Genomic DNA, 10,400 nt, shown 5'->3' on the forward strand with positions numbered 1-10,400 from the left:
CCTCCTTCTCCCGCTCCCCCTTCGCTCCCAGCGTGCGGAGCTGCCGCCCCGGGTACCACCGCCGCCCCATCCCGGGGAGCCGGAGGGGACCCAGTCGCCCGTGCAGGCCTCCCCTTCCTTCCGACGGGGCTGGGAAGGGTGCACATCCCGTTAATATTATCTCCTCGTTTTCAGTGGTGTTTTAGTAGCGTGGAGCTGTCAGTTCAAGGTGCAATTCAGTGATTTTTTCAGGATCGGTTTGGAAAGGGAAAAGGTGTTTACTTTACAGGTTTAATGGTTTTTCAGCCATTAGTAAATAGTAGCTGAATATGTTCTGTGCACTGGGTGAGAGAAGCATCCAAAAAATAAAACAGTATTTAAGAGTATAATAAAAGGCACTTGTCATAGCTGTCCTCCTTACACCTGTGTACAACACTTCTGAAGCTTTATGGCCATCACTTTCAATGGTTCAAGTGATCTGGATTTATCAAACAGATACAAGCATTACAAAACATTCAAAATTTCAAAACTAACGAAGCAAAAAACCAGCATCTCGATTCATCCAGATGAATCAAATGATTCATTCACCCTCATAAGCATCCTCAGGTACCTGAAGAGCTCACATAACAGGCATCCAAGACAGATAAGGAAACTAATTTAGCACCTGTGCATTTCCTAACATGCTAAAATACTGTTTTGAAACTGCTGCAATGAACAGAGGCAGACACATGAAAATACTTAAGAGATTTTCTTTCTCACAGCTGTGAAATTTTATCACTTTCAAGAAATTCCGATGCATACAACCAAAATCTACTGCTCAGATTCCACATATGAAATCTTAGCATAAAATTTACAGTTTATGCACAATAGAAATGTAACATTACTTGTTACCTTCAAATTCCTAGTGCTGTTTTTAAATAACTGCAGTGCTTGTGTTATTCCAAATGATATGTGTGTTGGGAATTTTATTCTTTGGAGGCAAAATGTTTACTTGGCAAGTACATAAATACAACTCCTTTGAAGGATAATTTGAGTTTGCTACACGTTATACTTACAATACCTGTGACTCACAAGTGCTCTGACTTGTTCAGGAAAAGCTGTTGAAGGAATTTGCTCTAAATTAAATGCCTAGGTATGTCGTTTGCCTGCAATTACCAGAAGAATGCATTTCTCTCTATAACAGTGTGAATCATTATCAATAGAGCTACATAAGTGAATATATTCCATAATACATTATTTAATTTTAAGTACTAAAACATCAGCTTCAGATTTATGTGGTGTTTTTTACAGTTTCATCTTATAAATGCTGGTTTGGGGGGGGGGGGGGCTTATGAAAAGAAGGGCTAATAGCCACTTGCATAGCAGCTCAAGAGCTCAGGTACAGCGTTACCAGCTAGATGTCCAAGTACAAGAAGAATTTCTGAGAAACATCACAGACCTTTTCTGTTTCTATCAGCACAGAAAGCAGCTGCTCTTAGAGATGGAAGGCCCCATATTATTTTGGTAGCACAGCTCATACAAGCCCATACTTACTAAGCACCCTTTGTGATCCATAACAGACCACATGAACCAAGGGCTTTGTAAATCAGGATTACAAAAATCTGTGGCCTATTTAGAACAAAGGTAAAGTGTTCTTGCTGTTATTTCTTTGTTGACTTCAATCTGCATCAGTAACTCTTGCATCACTGCAAAGAATTAGCTAAATATGGTCCCAGACTGCGGCTTTATTGGGAATTAATTCCAGTACTTGTGGCCCTTTTCCAGAGTGCTATGACAACCCTCTAGTCCTCTGGAACATCAGCTGTGCAATCAGTTTTCTTTTCTGAATGCAGAACTGCTAACTCCATTCACCAGAAATCAAGGAAAAAACATTTATTGATGTCCTGGTTCCCACAGCCACAACTTCTTCCAAACATGAAGAACTTGTGCAAATCACAGAGTTTATGTCAATAACATTAATGAACAAAACCTAGTTTGCTTTCATTTCAGGTAGCATTAGAGTACTCTGCAGGCTTTTATTTCTCCTCACCTTGATCTAATCTACCAGTAAATACCAGAAAACCAGGCTATTCATGCAGTTTTCTAAACTAAAATGTTTTGGATAAGAAATCATGCGGCATGAAACAGAAAAGAGATTTTTAATAAACACCCATAGCTGTTAACAGTGAGAGCTGCTGTGGGATAAGTATTTACATTTCTCTCCTGAAAAGCACAGGTGCTAGGGGTAGAGTTTGAGAATAAAATTAAAAAAAAAAAAAAAAAAAAAAAAAAAAAGATAAGCTTTTTTCAGGAAGCTGAGATATGCAAGTTCTCATTGTCCAGTTGAACACTCCCTGGGCTATTTTCCAAAAGTAATTGCAGCCATCATGGAGAGAGAGGAGCCTTTTGCCAGCTCTTAGTGCTCAAGGTTTTGAGCTATCACTTTGTGGAGGTACTCATAAAAAAACCCAGAGAGTTCAGTATTACCTTCTTTGGGTCAAAAAGTTATAGAAGCTACTTCAATACGGGTGTCCTATTTCCGTGTATTTTTTTCAGTGGTTTGAGATCTTGTATGTTCTGCATTTTAAATTAAGAACTTTTTGGCATTTCTGCAAAAAGGCTCCCTGTTAAAATTTTAATGTGGATTGTGCTACTAATGTGCTTCTCTCCACTTCCAGCCAACAGGGGAAAAAACTCAAATTTATCTTTTGAAAAAATGCCTGCTTTGATGTACTGATGAATAAAAGGGGAAATCAACATTTCAAGAAGAAATACAGTAACTGCTGCCAAGGCAATAGCACCACATTTCTTTAAACCATTCACCAGTTCACCCAGAGTTCCTTCTTGAAAGAAGCTGGATTTATTTAACCAATGTTATTATGCCTGCTGCTTTAATTTTATTTAAGGACACATTTAATTTCATTTGAGACTGTTCCTTCACAATTCCTGCTTGATGAGTGTGTGACATATGGGGTTTGTTGGAATTTGACAGAGCCCTGACAACTTTTTTTTTCAGTGTACTGAAAAACATACACTGTGCATCATACATATATACAACCTTCTTTTCCTGAAAAAAGTTCAAGAGATCAATGCAACCAAGAAGCCATGGGATCCAGACCCACCTGCTTTTCTTAGGACTTGGATTTTGTGTTTGTAACAATGGCATTGGGCTGCAAGTCAGGGGTTCTTATCCCTGAGTGTACTTGCCCCGTTGTTTTTACTTATGTGACATGAAGAGGTTTTCTTATTACAAAGCCAAGAAGTTTATCTTTGAGAAAAGATTGATATTCTTCAAGCTTCATTCCAGTTATTCACTGTCATCTCGGCCTTCTCTTCTTCTCTATAGTAAATGAGCATTGTCAAAACCAGGACCCAGAAAATGTTCTACAAGAAGAATGAAGCCTTCTCTTTTACAACAGGGTATTTCTTTAAAAAGGCCTTTCTTGATGTTAGTTACTACATGAACAGAAAAATTACACATCACAGGCTTAGAAATGAAAAAGGGGGAACCAGTGTTATTAGCTGTTCTAAGACAAGGCCATTTCTGTTTCAGCCACTGAAAAGATTTAGAAAAGCAGGTATTTACAAAAAGCTTTTCAGAGTAATTACAGCATCTCCTGTTCTTTTTAAAGGAGAATTTGAAAGCGGACTCAGAGATATATCAAATGCAGCAAGACATTTGTTCTCCTCTTTCTCACATCCTAAAAATGAGGAATCTGTTTATTTTCTACTGCTTTTCTTAAGTACATTTAAAAGAAAAAAAAATAAGACAATGCACTAATTGGTGCCTCACTGTGTTATGTTAAGTCAATATTTAAATTACTGCGTAGAATGAACTCAGGTAAGCTAAGGGAATGCTCCTACAGACCCCACTACTGTGTGTGCTATTTATTTAGACAATTGTTTTGGTGTCAGCTATGCCATTCTTTGCACAAGCAAGAACTATGCAAAATGAGTCAAAGCTGCAGAACGAAATGCTGCATAAAGAAGTGTTCAGTTAACACCCAGGTGCCTGGTGTTCCACATTGAAAATTATTTCTCAAAGTAGCACTGGAGGAACCATTGAAATAACTTGAACATTTATGATGTACCTGCAAAGCATAAACTGCAACTCACACATATAACTTCATCCTGAATATACCAAGGTACTTTTTAGAATTACAATTTTACTTCAAAATAGCTAGGTACAATTTTATCAACTAGCAAATTAATCTGTAAAATAATTGTATTTTTTCACAAATGTTTTATTGCACATGATTTTAATGACCTCTACAAAATTCAGAAATGTTTAATGAAACCAGTTGATTTCCTATACACAAAATTTGTAAGGTTCATCAAGAGTATATTTGAAATCACCTAAATGTTAGTTATCTTCTAACTAACTGTTAATTGATAAGATTTAAGACTTTAAAGAAGATGCAGAGGAAAAAACTCCAACACTCCTAAAATTCCACACAATAGAGAATGAACAGCAACACTCTTCTCCTAGCTCTTTCATTATTTTTTTTTATACTTAACCTCAACATTTTTGCTAGACCTGTGAAGAGTTGTGCCATTTCTTCTTAAAAACCTCCCTAAAACTCTGCAAGTGACTTCAGTCACTTTGGCTGAAAATGCATATATAGACCCTTAGAGCCTGTCAATAATACGTGGCTTGCAAAAATTTCTAGGGTTTCAGGCAAAACTCCTCCTCTGTTTGCTGCCACTGAGCTGCTCTAAGGTCAAGATATTTCACCAGTCTTCGCAATATTCTGATTCACTGAAACACTTCAGTATACACCAACCAGAAAATAAACCTATAAAACTATAGGGTTCATCATGCACTGGATTAACAAAATTTACCAACTTGTTGAAACTCAGATTGGTCTACACAGCTATTCTGCTCCATGCAAAGACCTTGTTAACACCAACACCAAATATTTAAAGCAGGCTTTATACACCAGTGTTTTCCATTCTGGTCAGAAACTGAAAGGACACTTTAGCTCAAGCAAATTGGTTCAACTTGTCTTTGGCAAAACTGCCTCAGAAGTGAGAAGCTGCATTCTGCATTTGAAACAGGGTTTGGAAAAATAACTAAGGTGGCAAACTTATATCTTCACAGCAAAAAAATACTTCCATTTATTTCACAAAAGTCACTAACTTCAGTTTCTTTCATTTGCACTATGTTTTGCTCAATGCACTTGCTTGCAGCTGTAGCCTTACAAGGTGATTTTTGCTAAGAGAAAAACTGTTGACTTAGGTGGGGCTCTGAACAACCTGATCTAGCTGAAGGTGTCCCTGCCCATGGTGATGATGGTCTCCAAGGTCCCCTTTCAACCCAAATCAATCTACAATTCTATGATCTTGAAGGATCACTATGGTCTAAGTGACTTATAAACACAGCCCACCGTGTTGTCTTGAACACTTGTCACTTGACCCCAGCTGCACGCCAAGTACCCACCAAAGTCTCTCTGTCACTGCTCTCCTCAGCTGGACAGGGGAGAGAAAATATAATGAAAGGCTCATGGGTCAAGATAAGGACAAGAGGAGATCATTCAGCAGTTACTATCACAGGACAAACAGACTTTACTGAGGGAAATTAGTTTAATTTATTAGCACCCAGATCAGAGTACGATAATGAGAAATAAACCCAAATCTTTAAACTCCCTTCTTCCCAGACTTAACTTCAGTCCAAATTTCTGTATCTCCTCCCTTCACCAGAGGCACAGGGCATGGAATGGGGGCTGTGGTCTGTTCACTGCACATTGTCTCTACCACTTCTTCCTCCTTGCGGGGAGGACTCCTCACACTGTTCCTCTGCTCAAAAGTGGGGCCCCTCCTACAGAAGACAGTCCTCCATGAACTTCTCCAATGTGAGTCCTTCCCACAGGCTATGGTTCTTCATGAACTGCTGTAGCATGGGTTCCCCATGGGATCATGAATTCTGCCAGAAAACCTGCTCCAGTGTGGGCTTTCCACAGGGTCAAAGCCTTCTTTTGGTATTCACCTGCTCTGCCATGGGGTCCTCCACAGGCTTCAGATGGATCTCTGCTTCTTCATGGACCTCCATGGGCTGCAGGGGCACAGCTGCCTCACCATGGTCCGCACCATGGGCAGGGGAATCTCTTCTCTGGTGCCTGGAGCATCTTCTGCCCCTCCTGCTTCCACCGACCTTGGTGTCTGCAGGTTTCTGTTCTCACATATTCACTCTTCTCTGGTTGCAATTTGCTTCTGCACAATAACTTCTTTCCCTTCTCAAATCTGTTATTCCAGAGGCACTACCACCATGCCTGACAGACTCAGTCTTGGCCAGCTGCAGGTCTGTCCTGGAGCCAGCTGGCACTGGCTCTGTCAGACATGGGAAAAGCTTCTGGCGGCTTCTCACAGAAGCCACCCCTGTAATCCCTCCCCCCATCCCTGCTACCAAAACCTTACCATGCAAACACAGTACAACACTACAGAAAGAACTATCTTTCTATAGGAACTTTTCTATGCAGACATACAGTTTTGTCTTTGTAGAAAGCATGTTTTCTAAAGTAAGCTCTGCTCTTTAGAGTTCTTAGGGCACTCTGTGAGTTGACACAGGTAGACAGCTGTGATGTCCAAAAACTCACAGTCAGAATGTAGAGAGTAAATTTATTTCCACTACCTCACTAACCACAGGATCCCCAAAGCAACACCCTGGCAGAGGTACACAAGAGGAAACTCAGGTACCATTAAAATCTGTCCGTGGTAGAGGATCACTGGTCTGCTGTTCACATAGGCTTATCAAGAGTTATTCCCAGCTGCCAGGTCATTTACCAGATTTAAAGTCTTTCTCATCAGTCTTCCACTTTTTAACCCATTCCTCCCAACAGGAACAATCACATCTCTGCTACCTGTCCCTCTCTTAGCTCACTAAGACAACTGCTAGTCCTGATATTTCTAGTTCAGACAAGCCCATTAGCCAAAAAATTATTTCTTTTCATGCTTTTCTGTGGTCTGTTGAACAATAATTTAGACAAGGTTTTTTATTGTTTTAGACAGAATGACAAAGAGGGATGTCTCTTCCCTTTTAGCTGGAATAAGTGCTCATTGCCTTAAAGCAAGACTGACTGGCAAGAGTCATTAGGATTTCTTGCTGCCTAACAGCAGTTCATAGCACAGCTATAGATAAAAAAGAAAATACTATGCAAAAAGATCATTTAAAGAAATTATTTTTATACCTGAGGGAAATGAGTTCATGTTTGGCTAAAAGGCTGCATTTGTCTAACAGTTTGCAGCCACTGAAAGGTGAAACCCTCTATTCAGTACCTTTTGCTGCATTCTTCAACGATGTTCTTCGTGGCTCAGCTGTCTGTGTGATCTCTCAGCAAGCCAGTGCAGAAAACTAGCAGAAAGTTACTCAGTTTTTGTTGCTGATGATTTAGTGAGACATCCTCGGGATCAGGAGTCAGTGGAGAACTGGAGCCTCTGCCAGGGAAGGCAGGGTTGTGCTGTTGAAGTAGGAAATTGAGGGGAGAGGGGCTGGACCCCTTCATCTGTTGGCACTGAGCCTTCATCTCAGCTGTCTTCTGATGTTTGCCCCACCTTAAAAATAACACGTGTTTGTGTTTTTTCTGAACCGCAAATAAAAAACAAGATCACTGAAATGTAAGTGCCTCCATGGAATGTTCTTGCCAGTGTTTAATTCAACATCTAATGGTATGGCATTTTATATCAGCTATATTATGAACAATGTTAAGAATACTTCGCAGTCCTACAATGGTTATTTTCACCTCAGTAAAGCAAGTAATAGATTAAAAGATAAGTGCTCTGGTCATGGCAAAGAACCACATGTTTTATTTAAATTTCATGCAAATAAGGTCTTGCATTCCAGTAAGGGATAACAGTATGCTTGCTTTTAATAGCTGATACTGCAGCATTTCTAAATTATAAAAGACTAAGATGGTTTTATGGACAGCACACACAAAAAAAATAATTCAAAGGCTAGATGTTTTGAAACAAATACTTTTTAAAACAGTTCTTATTTTCACTTAAATGTTTATACATCATAAAATCTGTCATCTTCAAACACGTATATTGTAGGAGTATTTGGACACAAGTCTTACAACAGTGTTATGGTGACTACTTGAGTAACATTTAAAACACTGTGTTCTGTACATTTTAACATATTATTTAATGTCATTTAACAGAAGAAAATGAAGAGTTACGAACATGTGAACAGGTAGTCTTGGTATACTTTGATGTTTGCACAATAAGGTCACTGAAGGTTGTTTACCACACATGACTGTTTTCAGAAATCTCGACAAATAAAACGGTTTTCTCAGAAATCGTTCAAATTTCTGAGCTTTCATAGCCATATGAATAGCCACAATAAGACAATGTATTTCTGGTTCTCTGACTTCAGAGGTTATCCATGTACCTAAGTAAACCAAACAGTAACTGAGAATTCAATATAGAGATCACACATTGTTCCTGAGCCATCTGTGGTGTATTTTGATTTGCAGGAGGAAGTTTCCATACATTTTCAATACATTTTAAATAAATAGATCTGGATCCATTTTAAATACAAATCAGCCAATTTCTGGTTAAAAAAAATGTGCAAACTCATGGACTTTGTTTGCTTTAAGGTATTTATTTTTAAATTTTGATCCCTAGCAACTCCCACTAAATTGCCTCGTACATTGTTTTGCTAATGGTTTTGGAAAAGTAAAATATATTCTATAATGCTTGTTTGGTCTACTTGGGAAATAAGGTCTTTTCCACTCAGGCACACAAATCCCAAGTTAGGGCTATAATAGGTCTAAAAGATGTTAACACATAATAATGCTTTATCATAGATGTAAAAAGCCAGTAATACATTCTAAATACAGCGTCCCTTGCCTTTGACTGGTTAGATCTATTCTCATTTCTTTATCTTACTGGAACAAAGGCATCACTTTCAGAAGAAAAACAAGCCATAGGATAGAGAATGCCTAGTCATATCATATCTGCTAGGTCTATTCTTCAGCATTCTGCTCCTGAGCTGTTCCTGCTGTTCCTGTTCTGTATTCAGCAAAATAATGAGAAAAACAACTGAAGTGGAGCAAATGATAAACAGCTCTTGCATCTTCCTCTTGTGCTTTAAGAAAGCTGATATTCAAAGACCTTCAAAGAATACCTGTCATCCTTCTTGCCCATTTGTGCCTCTAATTGTCGAGTATTACTGAATAAAACGATGCTGGCAGTTATTCTGTAACACTTACAGAGCACAGCCAGCGGCTCGGAGAAACGTGCTGCTCTCAGATGTGATGTACAGGGGGAGCTGTAATCTGTTGGTTGGTAGCAGGTGTGTGTGTGCTGGGCTAAGCCTGGCTGGCTGCCAGACCATCACCCGGCTGCTCCAGCACTCCCTCTCCTCAAGGCAGGGGGAGAAAATAGGATGGAAAAGCTCATGAGTTAAGATAAAGGCACTCACCAACTACTGTCATGGGCAAAACAGACTCGGCTCAGGGAAAATTAATGTACTGTCAGTTAAAAATAGAGTAAGATGATGAGAAATAAGGACAAAGCTAAAATGACTTTCCCTCCAATCTTCTCTTCTTCCCAGGCTCAGCTTCACTGCTTTGCTCATGACTCTTCTACCTGCTCTCCACTGAGCATTGTAGGCAGATGAGGAACAGGGGCTACAGTCAGCTCGTATCAGCTCCTCTCTGCTGCTCCTTCCTTCTCTCTCTGTTCCCCAGCTCCAGCAGGGGGTCCCTCCCATGGGCTACAGTCTTTCACAAACTTCTCCAACATGGGTCCTTCTCACAGGTTGCAGTTCTTCAAGAACTGCTCCGGCATGGGTCCTTTTCCAGAGGGTACAGTCCTTTGAGAGCAGACTGCTCCAGTGTAGACTCCTCTCCATGGGCCACAGCTCTTGCCAGGAGTCTGCTTCTGTTTGAACTCTCCATGGGCTGCACCTTCCTTCAGAGTGTATCCACATGCTCTGATATGGGGTCCTCCACAGGCTGCAGGTGGATATCTGCTCTGGCATGGTCCTGCATAGGTTAAAGGGGAACAAGCTGTGTCACCATGGTCTTCTCTGTGTACTGCAGAGGAATCTCTGCTTCAGGAGTTCCAGCACCTCCTCCCCCTCCTTCTTCACTGACTTTCATGTCTGCAGGGCTGTTGCTCTCGCACTTTTCTCTCACTCCTCCCTCTAACTGGTGTTGTACAGTGTTTTTCACCTTTTCTTAAACATGTTCGCACGGAGACACCAGCTTGGCCCAGCCTTGGGTAGCGGCAGATTCATTTTCAAGCAAGTTGGAACCAGCTGTGCCTGGCATGGAGGCAGCTCCTGATGTCTTCCCACAGAGGTCACCCCTCAGCCCTGCAGCCACTGCGAGCACATTACCATGTCAAACTCAGTACAGAAGGTTTGTGCCATTATTTGGAACTCTATGCCAGCACAGAAGGAAACAAAATGGGAAGGCAGATCCCTGTGTTAAGCCATAAGT

This window comes from Corapipo altera, unplaced genomic scaffold (assembly GCF_003945725.1).
Source record: "Corapipo altera isolate COAL_440 unplaced genomic scaffold, ASM394572v1 0, whole genome shotgun sequence".
Taxonomy (NCBI): domain Eukaryota; kingdom Metazoa; phylum Chordata; class Aves; order Passeriformes; family Pipridae; genus Corapipo; species Corapipo altera.